This window comes from Crocodylus siamensis, chromosome 1 (assembly GCF_052110815.1).
Source record: "Crocodylus siamensis isolate JL-2025a chromosome 1, ASM5211081v1, whole genome shotgun sequence".
NCBI lineage: Eukaryota > Metazoa > Chordata > Crocodylia > Crocodylidae > Crocodylus > Crocodylus siamensis.
Genome location: NC_143395.1, coordinates 292411522 through 292429067, shown reverse-complemented (window position 1 = coordinate 292429067; position 17546 = coordinate 292411522). Strand labels below are relative to the sequence as shown.

The 17546-nt window shown below is 43.9% G+C and overlaps 1 protein-coding gene across 1 annotated transcript in view; it reads right to left on the bottom strand.

Moving 5' to 3' along the window:
- The window catches only part of CYFIP1 (cytoplasmic FMR1 interacting protein 1), a 140061-nt gene extending 126167 nt beyond the window's left edge, over positions 1–13894 (bottom strand). The window contains exon 1 of the mRNA XM_090064813.1: positions 13747–13894. The gene's annotated coding sequence lies outside the window, so the exon portion shown is untranslated. The remainder of the gene's footprint in view (positions 1–13746) is intronic.
- Positions 13895–17546: the final 3652 nt, after the last annotated feature.

The window sequence follows — 17546 nt, the reverse complement described above, 5'->3', positions numbered from 1 at the left end:
GCCTCATATGGCAACAGAATGCAGGCTAGTTCCCATATGCACTCCTTGCTTCTAGGGCTTTGACTGTCTCCCTCTTTTGCTTGCTCTTCTGCTCTGACATCTAGGCAGCCTCTCTAATTTCAAGTCCAGGCTCGTGAGCTCGGCTTACTTTCCTGGCTCTCCCTATGCTCATATGCTTGGATTTGATCTTTGGCCCAAATACGTAGACCAGATGTCCCAGTCGTATGACAACCAGCTGTACATTATAGCAGCAACCAACATGGGTGCACAGGTTTTCTCTTGCCTTCATGTGGGACAAAGTTCTTTCCTTTTTAATCAAGCATAACTGTTCATCTCCAAGTCCCAGCTTTTGCAGGTCCTTTGCAGAATCCAAATAGACAGCTTCCACAGCAGTCCTGTGACTGAACTTGGAGTACACTACCCTTCTTTCTCCCCAATACATTTCTCTACCAGATCAGGCTGTCACATGAGATTTGCCTGAATGTTCTTAAGGTTGGCAGCAGGTAAAGCTGCCCATTATCTTCAAGGGAGCAAATGCAGGCTTGCAGAAAGAAAACATTTTACAAGTGTGCTGGGGGTTTCAAAGATGGGATTCTGGTCACTGAATCCCTAGGCAGTTGGTCGTTAAAGAATGACCAGGGCTGTAACTGGGAAATGGCATTATGGCACTGTTGCTACAGGGACTGTATACCAGTACAGGTAATCCAGTATCCATAAAGGCTTTGCATTGTTGGAACGGTGACAAGGGAAGCCATAAGCCTTTTAAGAAAGATGTGCCTGGGAAGCCATGGGACAGGCTGCAGGCTCCACGGGACATGGTTTCACATGACCAGAATGAACCTAGGGTTTTACTGATTGCACTAAAAATTAACACTAGCTGCAGACAAGGATGTGCTAACATAAGACAAGTTCAAATGGTAAAACTTTGTCAAATAAACTGGTGCCCAAATCCCAATGAGACTTACTCATTGCAGTTGATCAGACACATTCTTAAATACCTTTCAAAATCTAGCCCTAAAACTGCAGAACCAGTAGGCAAAACCAAGGTCCAACTGGACTTGGCATATATTTTTACTGAGTCTGGTTTTGATTTACTTACACAAGCAAGCTTATACATAAGCAAGGATACGGGCTCAGTTTTTGATGTTCTAAAAAAATGCTTCTAATATTCTGAAGAGCTAAGCTATTTCTTGGCAGTTAAAGCTGAGGCTAACTTTGTTATGCACAATTTTGGCACCACCTTTTCACCTGGCCAGGGCTAAAGTAGTCCAAAGAAGTATGTCAGATACATTTATAAATCTGCTAAAGAATAAGATGTATGGGAACTTATGAAGGTAATTGGACAAGGCATTGTTAATGGTTAGGGTACCAAACTGTTGTCACAACCAAGTCTCATGGCTTTAGTGAGCCACTTACTTTCAAACAGGGACTCACCTATATCAAGACACCAGGATTTTAAAAGATGGGGAGTTTCTGTAGTTTTGTTTACCCCTAACAAGCCCCTGCACCAACCGTCCCCCTGCTCTGAGCAACGTGTTTTGCTGAGGGCAGGCAGGCAGAGTCATGCTTTTTCAGCCCAGCTCTTCCCCCCACTCCTCCCACATTCCCAGAGCCGGTGGGAAGGACCACTGGGAATGAGGACTCCTTGTGCCACCATCCAAGTCCCTTGATTGAGGAGCAGCCACAGCAACAGATGCTTACACGCACCCGCTCCAGTACAGACCTGGGGCAGGGCTAGGACAGACGATGGAAAGAGCAGGGCATGGAAGGATCCTGCCCCTGCCACCTGCCTCTGCACTAGAGGCCACCACTACCCACTTCCTCCAACAGGGACAGTTGCCTCCCTCAGGGGTTTAATAACCCAGCCCCAAGCTCTCCAGGCTGCCAAGCCTAGCAGCCTCTGCCACCATGACCTACCCCTGCCTTATTCACAGGGTGCCCTACCACCCCAAGAGATCCTTTTCAGGGTGCTGCAGCATGCCATGAGGTAAACACTACAATAATAAATAAGTCTTTAAATGGGGTGTCATTAAATTCTGACAAGTTAGAGGTATGCCTTGAGTCTTAAAAGGCTAAGAACAACTATTACAGACTACCTGAATCGGAGACGTAAGCTTTCATGAACCATGGCTTGGTTTACAATATACTGCATGAGATACTGCTCCTAGAAGAGAGGGAGGAGATGCTACCCCACCAGATCATGCATTTCTCTCTCTCTGGGCTTCCCTACTGCTTGGGGGCAAGCAGTAGGATATAGAGCTCCCCAGCACACCAACATCACCTGCTGCATGCAGTTATGTCCAGGCTTCCTGCCTCTCCCACCAATTTCTGCGGTACGGGGAAAGGGAGAACATACGTATGTCTAGACCACTCAGCTACAGCACCAGGAACTGGCATCCTGAGAGATGCCATGCTGCTCCACATGTGCCATCCCCCAAATTAAAACTAGTATAGCTGCCTCAGTGCAAGATTGAGATGCAGAGGCTAACTGGCACATATGCAGCACCATCCTATGACAGCTATGCTACTTTCGGTCCAGAAGATAGCACATGGCATCTCTCTGCATAGCACTGCCTGGACCCATACGAGGGCACCACAGACATACCCACCAGAGTGGTCTGCTTCCCCACCACAAGAAGAAAGAGGTCTGACAGCCCAAGACAGACCAGCCTTACTCTATACAAACAAGGTTTTACAATTGATGCAGACCCAGAAAAAAAGGAACATGTTTTGATAATGCCCCTAGGAAAGCATATGAACACAGCCCTACAAGCTGAACATCGTTCATTCACACAATAGTTTTCCATCTATTGACTCCTCTGTGAAATCCTATGAAATATGACCTTTCATTTCTACTCAGGAGAACTTTTACAATCATCTTTTCTCTAATGCCTGATGAAGGGTGTTTGTGCCCAAAAACTTGCAATTAAAGAAATGTTTTTGCAAAAATCTGGTTGGTCTAAGATTTCATCTCTACTATGAGCCCTGATTGCTTATTCATTCACACTGCATTTTATGTCAAACCAGAAGAACCATAATGATTTTAAAATTAAAAGTAAAAACCAAAACAAAAATACCAAACCAAGTCACACTGCTATAGTAGGCCACCTCCAGGGTTTAGGCCCCTTCTGAACCCTTGCTCCCAAATACTTGCTAACACACAATACAAACCCAGCCCCCCCAAACCCTCTTATTTCCTATTCCGCGGACAAGGAAAAAGCAGGTTAATTTTGTGCCATGAAACGAGTCCCTGGTCTAGAAATGGGTTTATTTTGCTATGCTATTCTGCTGCACACTGAACATCAGGACTATACAGTTCCACCCTTTCTCCCCCCTCCTTTTTCATGCATACTTAAGCCTCTAAGAACGTTATTTCTACTCTTTGGTTCAAAGAACTGAGAACACAAGAATGCAAAATAAGGACAATGCCAACAGTAGGAGAAAGAAAAAAGTAATACTATGACTCCAGCTTTTAACTGAGACCAAGGGAAGAGATGGTTAGTCCTTATGAAGGCCTTGGATTCAGCAGTGAGCCCCTATTTAAACAGGGGTTTAAGTGCTTTGCTGAGTTGGGACAGTCCAGCAGATGCTTGAATGGTCTGCTGAACTATGGCATAAGGGCCCAATCTTGCTTTCACTAAAGCCAACAGGAATTTTGCTATCAGCTAAAGGCAGATCGGAGTTTTGCTCAGCAAGGAAGTTGTAGTTTATTGTATAGGCTAAGTTTTGATTGTTCACCAGCACCTCAGTGTCACATTTCCTCTACTCTGCTCGCTCGTTCTTTTGTATTTCTAGTTTGTAAAAATAAAATAAAGTTAAATTAAAATTAAAAAAAAAAAAACCACAAGGTACTTTTCTAAAAAGAATTAAAAGTGACTTCATATAAAAGGAGGCAGCATCTCTATTCAAGGAAAAGCAGAGACGCTCATAAGGTTTTTAACTATTATTGATCAACAGCTAAAGATTTTTTCTTCTTCCAGCAAGACAGCTGATGTTAAATCCATTTTTTCCCTTATGCTGAGTTTTGCTAGGATTTTTCTTCAAATTTTTTTTTTTTTACGAAGAAAAAAGTTATCATAGATATTTTAATTTAATGAAGCCGCCATTTTGATGTTAACTAACCACTTGCCTTTATATCAGTTTATATGAAGTAGAATAGAATTTAGTTTTTAAAAAACCTGTTCAGTCAGTTTAATAGCTTGCTGATGCTATTTTCTCCCTTTTGCTCTCTCTCCACCCCTTTAGATGACAAAACTCGTTTTATTGAGAGGAGGACTATTTCAGTGTTTGCTTCTTGTGACTGGAGCGGCTCCTTTGTTTCTAGGCAACAGATTTGCATGAATTGAAGCAGGAAGGAAAAATGCTTTCACATTATTTATCGATTTAGCTGATTAAAGCAAAATAAAATGCAGCAAGCAACGGCTAACAGGTTTTTTTTGTGCAGCAGATCTTATCTCTAGTCAAGGTTTTAAAAATAAATCCATTTGCAATTAAAGAGAGGGAACAAATGTTATCCAACACTGACTTGTAGCTTTGTATTGTGTACAGTCACATGATGGAAGTGATTAAAGTAGACTCAAGCAAGGGAGGGGCTGCCCTGCTCACCCTTGCCGCCTGTGGGTTGAAGTAAAATGACCTAACGCTGGAGGAAACTAAAGAAAGGACATGCTTCCACAAGCAGCCAATGATTTGGTAGAGACCATAAAAGCAGGCACAATCCCGCAGGAAGTGGCAACTCCTTCGCGAAATACAAAATAGCGCACTGTGTGCTTAATCACACAGGACTACCTTTTTTCTTTTTTTCTTTAACATAAAAAGAGCCACCTCTTCACAGAGATCCCCTTACACTGCTGCCTATCAAGAGTTTTGTATACAGTGTGGGTAAAAACCACATATCCTCTTGCAGGTGCTACATCCTCAAAAATACACATTGTGGTCATCTATACCGATAACTTCCCCCCAATTTTTTTTTTAAGTTGGTAAAATCTGTAGTAGACTAATCACATGCATCTGTTGACATTTTTTATTACTGGCAACTCATACAGTGGCCTTGCTGCCTTTGGCACCAAGAGCTGGCCATAGCCAGCTATTTTAGGGGAAGCTGAAAAACCAGGCAAATGACTCAGAAGTGATGTCTGCGATTCATTACTGCTCTTCCCTTTCCCAGGTCAATATTGACCCTTGGTGTCAGGAAGCTACGTACCTACTATACTTGCTTTCATTTAGCAAAACTGATACAGCAACAAGTTTTGGTTGGTAAAGAGCCGATCACACCTGCGTTCCAGGAGGAGGGCACGCTTCTGGTGTCCTGGCCATAGTCCATCTTAGATAACTACATTCTGCCGAAAATTCCCCTTGATCTTCTGGTTCTGGATGCTAGTCTGCTTCACGTTCTATCCAGAGCAACAAAGAGCGGTTCGACTATAGTTTCCTGGCCCCGAGACTTATTTCAATTTAAGGATGAGCAAGCCCTGTAACACTCTCTGGCATCCTTTGGGATGGGAAACCCCACACGAAAGTGTAAACTGTTGTTGCAATCACATTTCAGTAAACCATGTTGTTAGCTTTTTTAAGCCATGAAATTCACCTAAAATAACCTAAGAAGTCATTTAACTACTGGAATCAAAAGTGCATAAGCTATGGAACTGTATCACAAAAAACATAAAGAAATAAAGATTAATTTATTTTGCACGGGTGTGCATTCGTAAAATAGTTTTACATGCCAAAAATATTAATCACTATAAAAACAAAAAATTCCCAGCTGTTTTGGAATGACGCAACATGCTCTTAAGTCAGCTACTCTGAAGACAGCTGCTATGGTGAAAAACCACTCCTTATACAAAGAATTTGATTCAAGAGGCTTCTGGGACAAGTTTTGCTCTCAGTATTTCTTGCTACTATACAGAAAAATCTGCTCAGAAAGACAATAAAATCCTTCCAAGAGGACAGAGCTTATCTTTACCTTTAAGAAAGCCAGTTTATTAAGAAAGACCACTCTATAATAAAAGTACTACCTTCAAGACAGAGACGGAATCCCACTACCAGGACTGGCATCAAGGGCTTACACTAATCCCCTATGACACTAGACAAGTCAGAATATTTGTGCCTCGGTTTCCTTATCCAGTAAATATGGTAACAAGCAACACTATCCTGCCACACAGTGCTGCTGCAAGGACTGCCATTTACACAGTGATTTGTGATCAAAGATGTGCTAAATGTAATTGTACAGCAGTCTGTTCACACTGGATAGAAGGCGTCCCATCCAGTGGGAAGCAGCCAGTCCAACTTCAGTGGGCCATGCTTTCTTCTCTGGTCATTTGACAACCTAAGCTCCCATTTGCCTCTACCCTTGCACTCTTTGCAAAACCCTCTGAGCAGTGCAATATAGCACGGTTCGCCGAAGCTTATGGCAACAGGCTGGAAACAGTGCAAGCAGAGTGGTTCAGAAACCCCTGTACCAACAGTGACTGCCAAGACAGGAAGGGTCCCAAATGGAAGAAGCAGGGAAGAAAAAGACCATGTCATGTGGACCATTGCGGGAGACACATAGCAAGACAAAGGGAGAGGAACAGGACGAAGGAGAGAGAGGATGAAACAAGTGGGCTAAATGAGGTGGGGGGAGGGGAGAGGAAGAGGAAGTAACACACATGAGCCACACAACAGCAGAAGAGGAAGTACCACAAATGGGAGGAGAGGACTGGAGCAAAAGGTGTCAAAAACAGAAAAAATAAATGCAGCAGAAAGAAAAAGCCAGAGAGGTGGGCAAAACACAACAGCCAGGGTGCAACACATGCTGGGATATGATGAGAGGGGGAGATCAAAAGGGCTATCAAAATGATTTGGGAAACAACTGAACTAGAATGAGGCAAACTGCCACCAAGCTTTCACACAGCTACAGCAATTCAATTGTTGTCCCCCCTACTAATAAGAGTCTCTTACTGCACAAACATGCAATACTGCCAGGGTCTCCTGACTTGCACAAACACAAACTAAAAGAAACCCAATTCATTGTCACTTCTGATCCACCGCAGAATATGAAACTAGGTATCAAAGGATTAGAATTAATTAGTGCCCTAACCCAAGTGGACTCAGCTACCAAGCAATCTACAGCAGCTATTTTCTGAAATAGTATGTAGTAGGAAATGCACCAAAATAAGCCTTCACTTTACAAAGGCTATAAACCCGAGGACACAAAGAATAAGATGAATCTAAGTCATGTACTGCATATCAGTTAAGAGTCTTGGTTTCAAAATCAAGATGCCGCATCTTTCCTAATGCAGTCTGTTTTCAAGATACAAAATGATGCCATGTTAATGTAGCACTAACCCAGCAGCAAGCTATAATTCAAAGAGATCGCCAGGATTTTAATGCTATTCCACTCACTCAAAAGAGTATTACAGAAAGGTGATGTCAGCAGTTGATCCAGGAAGGTGTTAATATCACTCAGATGCTTGAAGCAAGAAATGCATTCAACACTTCATTTTCTTCACTCAGTTTTCAAGTACTGGTCTGCAAATCATCCTTGTATTTGGCCACAGAGGCCTTCTCAGCTAACTCCTGCATTCCAGTGTCCCCTGGACTACATTTGTTAATAAATCCATATCCCTAGTTATTTTCAATATGTACCATTCTTTCACTGTGTGAAAGAGCCACTACATATGAAAGAAATCATTACAGGTGTAATCTACTGGGTAGATGAAAGTAAGGACAAAAGGAAGTTATTTCTCTAGCCTCTTTCAAATAAAGCTGCCTTACAGGGTGGATAAAAAAATCAATTTAAAAAATGGATATTTTGATTTAAGTCAGATTTTTATTTAATCATATTTTCATTTTTTCTAAAAAAATTAAGCTATGTAAAGATAGTTTTAATTTACAATATGTTAAAGCTCAAAGATAGCATCATGGAATAGGGACTATAACCTCTAATTATATACTGAGACTATATATTCATGTAACCTTTTTAGAAAAAAAAATTATAAATAGGTCAGACCATGGACTATATTAAGGCCCAATCTTAAGGGTTCCCAGAGACTCCTCTATAGATTAGTAAAGATTAAAGAAAACCACTCCACTCAGTTGGACTCAGTACTGTTTTGAAGATCACATGGAGTATCCCTGTGATGCTGTTTCAGTTCTCAAACTGTGGATTTGTCTCTTCAAGAGATAACATCTTTGTTAATAGCAGTATATGGTGATGAGAGATAACAGACCTGATTACCCACCCATCAGCCATCTTGTGCCTGCATGTTTGTGCACACAGAGTCAAGCCCTTACCTCTCTCTAAAAGTGCAAAGTTTCAAGAAGTTAAATCAATAAAAGATTTTGAACAAGAATACACTTTTTGTAGAAAAACAATGATTAAATTGAGGCTTCCTGATCGGTGATGTAAACCGTCATTCAAATCATGATTTAAAATCAATTTGATTCAAATCAAATCCACCCTGCTGCCTTAAGTGTAATTTGTAATGTGGGGGGGCAGATTAGAAAAGAAATAAGATAATACCATCAACTTAATATTTTTAAAGAGTCTAAGCTTGTCTTTAGTATGCTATAGATAGTTTGATACATCCAAATATCAAATGGATTCTTCCCCTTCAAGAGCCTAATTTTTATGGCTTTCTTCCCTTTTCTCAGTCATGGATATCCCTCAGAAATGCAATGCATGACGGAACCCACTCTTTGCTACCCTAAACACATACCCATGAGCATCCAACACTGCACATCTTTTCCAAAGGGAGTTGGAAGAGGAACAAAAACCAGGAGTCATCCTGGCCTGATAAATCCTAAACCCATCACACTTCATGGCATATTTTTATAGCTTTGTTTATCTCAATTGAAAGGACTTCCAAGTTGTGTGCCCTATTACTTCTCTGCTCTATGACATAAGAACTTGGCAGTTCAAATCTGAACTTCCTTTTCTTGGATGCCACACCAAATTTTTAATATGCACTTCACCCCTTCCACTCTAACGCCCTGTGGTCTCTTTCACAAGCTGCCTACTGGGATTTTTGGCCTGCCACTCAATATCTGTGTTTCAGAATCATTTCCCCACTTAGGTGGGGTGCATCTATTACAGTCTGCCCATGATACTCATTCAAGTAGACATGGAGCTGCTATGTAAAAATGTTATAAAGATCATACATGACCTTGTTGGGGAGGTTAAGTAATTATGTAGGAGACGCTATCAGTGAAGCTAAGTAAATAAAACCATATCAGATTATCAGACTTCCCCTCTAAGAATATGTTAGTCTATTTTAATAGGCTGCTGTAGGAAAAACAAGCAGAAAAGCAACAGAGCAGTTCTAGAGAAGCAGTCTCTCAAATATGACGGTGTTACAAAACAGTCAGGGGTAAATTACAAGACAAGGTGCTACTTCCAGCCTCCACGGTGAAGCTGCACAGCTCTCAAGGCACAGCGGTGAGCCTATAGATGACAGAAACACTAACTGGTAACTTGATTCCTGTGGATTGGGTGGATCATGAGCAGCTTTTGAAGGCATTTTTTCCTCATTTAGTCAGTGAAGTGTTTTTCTGAGTCAACCAGCCATGCCATTCAGACTTCAGAGGCTGGGGTAGATGGAGATAGTGTGAACAGGAACGGTAAACTTACCAGAATCCCCACATGGAAGGCAAACGGTCTAAATTGCTTTAAAATATGTTGGGTTTTTTTAAATGGCTTGGTTCTAAATAATATTTTGCTTTCTAAAAATAAAATCTGTCTGCTGCTGCAGAAACAGAACTGCAGAGATAACTATGGCTGAAACACGCAGTCCACATGAAAGACATGTATGACTCCACTCAGTTATCCAGGGTTCGAAATACAAGGGGAGGGGGCTCAAGGGAACTGAGCCCCCCATAAGAGACAAGAGCACGCCTCCCCCCCATAAGAGATGAGAGCTCCTGGCCTGCCCCATGCCTTTCTAAGCAGCTCAGACAGCGGCGGCTCCTTCCAGCTTCTGGCACCGCAGATCCCTTGCCCAAGAGTCATAGTGTAATTCGAACCCTGGTACTATCCAGTATTTTTTAATGTATTCATACTCCCTGCTCATAGGGATGTTAAATATTGTCTTAAATGATCCTTTCTATCTGCAGAGATGAAAAGAAAGGTTTCCTGAATGTGTTTAAAAAAAAAAAAAAAAAGAAACCCACACATCTCTCATAGTGTAGATGGCCATCCCATAGGTACACACACACACCCTTCTGTTTAACAGGATTGCCTGGCCCGTAAGTATAACCACACAGTAAAAACAGTTGGTTGTACAGCATGCCTGGAACGTTAAATAGAGCCCCATCTGTCATATCCAGCTGTGCTAAGCAAGTCCCAAAAACAAGAAACCCTTACAGATAACCCCCCTGCAAGAAGTTCATTGTTATATTGCGGTCTCCCACTAGAGTACTGGTCCTTGATCCAAACTGCAGCAGTCACAGGGAGAGGGGGCAACACTCCCTTTGGTCCAAAACCTTCTTGTCCCACAAGAGAAGATTCCTGCTGAGGTTCTTCAGAGCAAGCCTAGTGAAACAACTGCAGAAACGGTGGGGGGGGGAAAGCAGAGCTGCCACAGGGCTCCCTGCAGTTGTAATGTCTTGGTTTCTCAAGTATGTTGTTCATCTTGAAAAAGGAGTGTGACAATTTGAAGAGCCTCTATGCAACTTATGAAAACTGTCTCAAATCATTAACCTTTTGTGCATGCCTATATCAAGCTAAACACTGCATTTTTAGTTCGAGGCTAGCCTGTACCTTTTCTGTTGATTTTAACTGTCATCTTGGACTAATACTCCAAGGATCATTACACTTTGTTTAGTGTAGTAGTGCCCAAACTTTGTTATCCTGTGCCTTTTCTGTTGATTTTATGCTAAAAAAGGAAGGCTCATTAAACCTTCAGTAGTACCCAACCATCCAGCCCCACAGGGTAAATGAGTGGCACAGGGTCAATGACTGGAGTAGGTCCATTGGCCCCATCCAGCTGTGCACTAGATCAATGTGTCATGCAGGGCCACATTATCCAGCATATGGGGCTCCTGATAGGTCTGGAAATTTGGCAACTGCAACTGCTGTTCCCCTACCACCAAAAATTTTCAAACCCCTGGGGAGCCCTGTAGGCTGGACAACATGGCTTTGGCCCATAGACCAGAGGTTGAGCACTCCTTTTAAGCCTTGATGATGATTCTTTATTCAACTGGAAGCACATCAATAAGCCAACATGAGCAGTTGGGTGTCATGTGCCAGTGATGAGGAGAAGAGTGCATCTAGGGACAGAGTCAGAGATGGTGCCTGGACTCCGCACATTTGGCAATACAAGAAAAACCCCACACAGATCTAAGCTGGGAACCAGAGTAGCCTGACAAGTATCCAGCAGAGAGCACATGACCAAAACTGTGCAAAAGGGCAGTCAGTCACCTCCCCAGGGTGCAGGCGAGCCCCTAATTTGCCTGCTGGATGGAGGCGGCTGCCGCCAGCTGGGACCAGTGCTGAAGCCAGTAAGCCTGGCTTCGAAACTTGAAACATTTCAAAACGTTCTAAACATTTCAAGTTCCCTTGTTTCATTTTGAAGCTGTTTCGAAGGCTTTTATTTCATTTTGATTTTGCTGTTTTGAGCTCAAAATGCATCGAAGCAGCTTCGAAACGAAACGTCAGGGAAGTTTTCACACAGCCCTACCTCCACAAATACTACCTAATGCCCCACTTCCACAGCAACTACCCCCACCTCCACAAATACTACCCAGTGATGACAGGCGCCAGCAGGTGAATCTAAAAGTACAGAGCAAGAGCAATATTTAAATTGAGTCTGGTATCCAGGTTGTAGCTGTACTGGTCTAGAGGCAAAAGGAATGAGAACTTGTGGTAAAGGGGTAAAGGTGATATCTTTTTCGCAAAAACAAAAAAAATCTAGTTGATTAAAATCTAGTTGAATAAAAAAAAATACTCCGCTACCACAAATTCTGATTCATATTTGAATTGCAGCTTTTTGGCCAGTCCTTTTACCAGATAAAAAATAAGTCTCCTCTAAAAAGTGGAGGGCAAAAGAAGCAGGAAGCTCTAATAAACTAAATTAACTTGCAGATAACTTTCAAAAAAAATTTTCTCTGGTAGGGTCTTTTCCTTTGCTCTCACTTTACTTCTTGTTAGCTCAGTGGCTGGCCTGGTGAAACCCAATACTGTAGTGGGTGCACACACCATTCAGCTGTACTTACAACACAGACACATACCGCCACTCCACTTTTAAGCATAGTTTACAGCATTCAAACTTCTTTAAAATACTGAGCTTCCTGAAGAGAGAAATTCATCTACTATACTTTCTACTTATGTACAGATATGTATACTTAAGTACAGATACCTGGAAAAGCAGGTGATAAGATGCAAATAGTACACAGAAAAACTTATGAATGATTTCTGCAGTGGTTGTAATGATTCTGTAACTTTTGTTAAAGAAAACACTTCAATAAGTCAAGGTAAAAATGACTACTAAAATTAGCTACATTTTTGACAGCTGTAAACAGCTGTAAACTCTGGAGTTACAAGTAAAACCAGTCCTACAACCTGAATAAACCCAAGAGTTATATCCAGGATATAACAAAATTACCATATTTCACAGTGTATAAGTCAAGGTTTGAAGCCCAACTTTTTGGATGGCCTTAGTTATTTCAATAAATTTCTCAATATCTAGTACCCTAAATTAAAAAAATTGCAGTGTATTTTGTATTTTCACACAACAGAGGAATTCATGAAGTCCCATTCCTTTACAGGAATTTCATTGGCCCTTTGTTCTTTAAATAAGTAAGCCTGAGAAAGTCTACGCTTTAAACCAAGTCTTTGATCTTTAAGTCTGCAGCACGCAAAACATAAGATTTCTCTTATTTGACAGGAAAAGAGGAAAAAAAAAAGTTAGCCCGTCTCCCCTTCCCTGCCATTCTAAAATTTTCTTTTAAATTGGTCCCACTTTCTGTCACCTACAGGAACAGCATATTTAAAACAGCTGAACTGCATAAGCAAATGACATGAAGCAATACTCAAAAAAACCAAAGTCATGTCGAAGAGGCCAGCCAAAACACTATATGTCGATGCCAACACAGTTTTTGAAAAGGGGCAAAACTGGGGCTAATCATGCAGGTCCACAAAACAATATAAATCACAGCTATTCAATCTAAGTATGACAGATTGTGAATATGAAAATGCTGACCAAAAAGCAGGAAGCTTCAGCAGGCTATATTATTCTACCTTCCAGTTTTAAAACTATACAAACACACATCAACTTTCACTAGACCTCATTTCAATTCTAGAAAGTTGCAGCACACGCGCTGCGATTCCTGTGAAGTGACTAGACCCTCCAGTCGGCAACTACCAGCCAGAGCGCTCGCTGTCAGGGGGGCCACCAGCGCTCTCCGGCCTCCCCCCTACACGTCACCTATGCCTCTGGAGGTCCCTTCCAGCCCTACTTTCCTATGTGCCCCTTGCCAGGCAGGGCAGGCGCTCCCTTTGCCCCTGCACCGTATGTGGGGCTCAGAAACCCAGGAGACCTTGCCTCCAAGGCGCTGAGAGACGCCTAGGCCAAACCCCTGCCAGCCAGGAGGTGCCCAGGCACCTCCCTCAGCCGGAACCCCGCGGCTTTGTGCGCGCAGGGGACCCCCCGGGCCCAAATCCCGCGGGCAGCACGCCACAATGGGGCTGGCGGAGAGGCAGGAGCCCCCCAGCCGCCCCCGGCCCGCGGGAGCAGCGAGGGGCGGGCAGCGGCGCCGCCCGGTGCTCACCAGTCCGCGGCAGCGCGGGATGCCGCCGCCGCCGCCCTGGGGATCGCCGCCGCCGCGCTGGGCCGGGAGTTTCCTGCCTGAGTCACTGGAGCTGGGAGCTGCGCAAGGAAACACCCTTCCTGCGCCTCCAGCCCCGCCTCCCTTCTCTGGCAGGCGCTGGGGGGTGGCCCCGGCAGCGCGGGCCCGGCCCCCTCGGCTCCAGCTTCCTACGCTCAAACAGCCCCCGCGCCGCGCCCTGCAGTCTCCGAGCGCGGCGCAGGCGGCGGGGCCGGCGGCTGAGCTCGGGCCGGGCTGACCGACTCGGGGGCTAGGGCCGTGGAGAGGACCATGGCCACGCCTGCCGTGGCACCCACCTTACAGCAAGGAGCGGCTAGGTTCCAGTAGGGAGGCCATCATAGGGGACCGTCCGGTTGTCCTTTATCGATACAAAACCGGACGCCTTTTTGTCCTCTATTTTTCTCATCAAGACCCCTGGATACGGGCGGCTTGTGCCTCCTGAGCCTGCGGGGGCACTAGCGGGGCATGACGGGGACGGGACCCAGTCACCAGGCGTGCTGGTGCAACCAGTTTCAGGGGGAGCACTAGCACTCTCTGGGCACTCTCCATTGCTCCAAAAGAAAAATAGAGGACTTAAAGGCATCCAGTTCTGTATCAATAGAGGATAGAGTAGCAGAAAACCAGAATGTCCTCAGTGGTGGCTACACTAGGTTTGTTTTTTTTCTTAGACATCAGGGCTGGAAGGGACCTCGGAAGATCATCGAGTCCAGCCCCCTGCCCAAAGGGCAGGAAGTCAGCTGGGCTCATAGGATCCCAGCAAGATAAGCATCCAATTTACTCTTGAAGGTGTTCAATGTAGGTGCTTGAACCACCTCCGCTGGCAGACTGTTCCAGAGCTTGGGGGCTCAGACAGTAAAGAAATTCTTCCTTATGTCCAGCCTGAAACAGTCTCGCAGTAGTTTATGACCATTCAACCTCGTCATCCCTTGGGGAGCTCTGGCGAACAAACGTTCCCCCGTATTTGGGGGAACGTTTGAGATAAGGAAAAACCTCCCTCCAGAGGAGAGTAGAAACAGGTGACCCAAAGAGGTGGTGGACTCTCCAGACTTGGAGGCTTTTAAGATCTTAGTAGACAAAGCCTTGGTTGAGATGATCTAGTTGGGGACAGCCCTGCTTTGAGCAGGAGGTCACGCTAGATCCATGTTTCTCAACCTGTGGGTCATGAGCCAAAAGTGGGCAGTGAGAAAATACAAAAGGGTCGTGAACAAACTTTAAAAAGGGATCAACCAACTAAAAAAAATTCTCCTTTTTAAGGGGAAAATGTGAGAAACCGTGGCTTTTCCCTTGCAGGCTGGCAGAGCTCCAGCCTGCAAGGGGCTGCTTGGGGCCTGCCATGCCTCACATATATACTGGGGACTTGGGGGGGGGGGGTAGCAGGTCAGGAGTGAGGGGCACTGGGCTGGGACCAGCTGCTAACATTTACAAAAGGGTCCTGGTACAAAAAAGGTTGAGAACCACTGGACTAGAGGACCTCTTGAGGTCCCTTACCACCTTCATTTTCTATGTTTCTCCAGTGAGACAGAAACCAGAAGCTGTACTCAGAGGCTGGGGCAGGTCGAGGGGGCAGCCAGGGGGTATTTACCATCAGTCCTGTTTTTCCCCTACACAAAATGGTTAATGTGCAGGAGACTCATTCTGTGCACATTAGCACAGCAAGCACAACCTGTACCACTGCACAGTAGATTTAATTTGATGCACATTAACATCACAAAAGAACCAGGCATCTCTGTTACTGTGCACTAGCACTGAATATGGCACATTAAGTTGGTACCTGTCATCACAGATAATAAACTTAATGCACTGTAATTAATAGTGCATTAATTAATTTGTAGATGCACCCAGTTAAAAAGAAAACTAGAAGCTTCACTGTTTGGCCAGGGCAGGTCCAGGGAGCAGCTAGATGAAGGAGTCATGAAGCCAATTGATTCCTGCCTAGAAATGCTGCTACTAACAGGCAGCTGGTTTAAAACTTTGGGTGGAGTAGGAATCAAAGCAGGATCCACCCCTGGCCATGTCTATCACAACACCCATGTTTCTCCAGTTAGAAACAAACTAGAAGCTCAACTAACAAGCTGGGGCACATCTAGGGAGAAGATAGAGTGATCTGGCTGGGATGATCTAGTTGGGGATGGTGCTGCTTTGACCTTCTGAGGTTCCTTCCAACCCTCATTTTTCTATGATTCTAGAGGTGTCTACTACAAACACCTCCTTTTCCCTAATTAAAAGAAGCTAGAAGAGTTTCTAATCGGCTGGGTGCCTGGAGCTGTGTTGTGCAGTTTCAGGCAGAAGCAAAAACAAAGACAAGTTCCTTGGAAAGAGTTAAAAACAGTCTGCAGGGTTGTCAAATAAGAGCTTCCTAACCAGCTAACAGACAGCAGAGTTGCAGAAGAGAAGCTAACTTGCTTGGTGGAACAGCCAGACCCTTGAAAAGAAGAGGCAGGTTAACACCTGTGGAATACAGAATTTTGAAGGGGTCAGGTTGATGGATAATGAGGCATGAAGTCAAGTGACTATGACAGCACTGCCTGACTAGAAATGCTGCTGCCACTGCCAGGCAGTTGATTTTAAACTTTGGGTGGAGCAGAAATCAAAGAGGTGTGCAAGTGTGTCAGTGCAACCCCCTACATGCATGCTCCTGGTGGTGTATGTTTTTGGATCAAATTGTATACCTAAAAATGGTACCAGGTGTCCTATTCCCCACCACTCCTTGACACTAAGTTTGCCTAAATCTTCACACTACTCATGGCAGGCAGGTCCCAGTGCTGCAGACTTGCATACCTTTTCAGCTCAACACATATTGAGTATTTCCTGTTTAATCAGGCTGTGTAGGTGCACAAAAGTCAAGCACAAAGGTAATGCTCCATCCTGCAGAAACTGAAGTCCGATCCTCAGGACAGTGCAGGAAGCAAGCCAATGTTGGCAGATCCACTTTTTTACCTTTAGTATAAACCTCCATGTGAATTTTTCTGCCACTTTGAAGCAAGTAGTTTCTCACTCCACCACATAGGGTTTTTCACATTTATGTTAATGGACTTGATGCTTATACTTACATGTATAACACTCACTTTGCATTTTCGTTCTTCCAGAAAACTTCTGATTTTGTAAAAAGGTGAGTCAACTTTCCCAGACTGTGCAGAGTCCTCAGGAGTCAGCCCAATGTGTTGCAGTGATCCCATTTAGTTCCACGGGCCTCTTTCTACATGTAAAATTAAGCACATGGTCAGCACCTTCAGGTGTAGAACAAGAGTGCCTTTCTCACTTCATGGGATTGAGGAGAGGGGGTCATGCTGATGAGGAACAGATCTCAGCTGTACAGCCATGGGCTAGGAACTGTACCTTCTCAGTATGGAAAGTGTGTAGTACACCGGGGCAGAAATAAAGCTAAATTGTTTCAGAAATGACACGCACACACACACAAATGTATACATCTATTCTGTCTGAAATAATAATAAAATATTACATACTGGCCCTCAAAATGCTTGGTCCAGGAATTACCAATACTTTTCTCATTCAACATTCCCATTCTTTCCTTGTCCAAGTTAATTTTCTCTCTCAATACCCTAATACACAAATAATACAGTAAGACATTTCCATTGATGCACTTATTTCTGTTTCCAAGGACTTGTTCTCAGTAGAGAAATGGGAAGTATGAATGACCATGTTGTCAAAGAGACATGTATTTCAATTAATCATAGGCTTAAGGGCTTTGCTCACTGCCCTTGAAGTAGAATCTCCTATCCCAT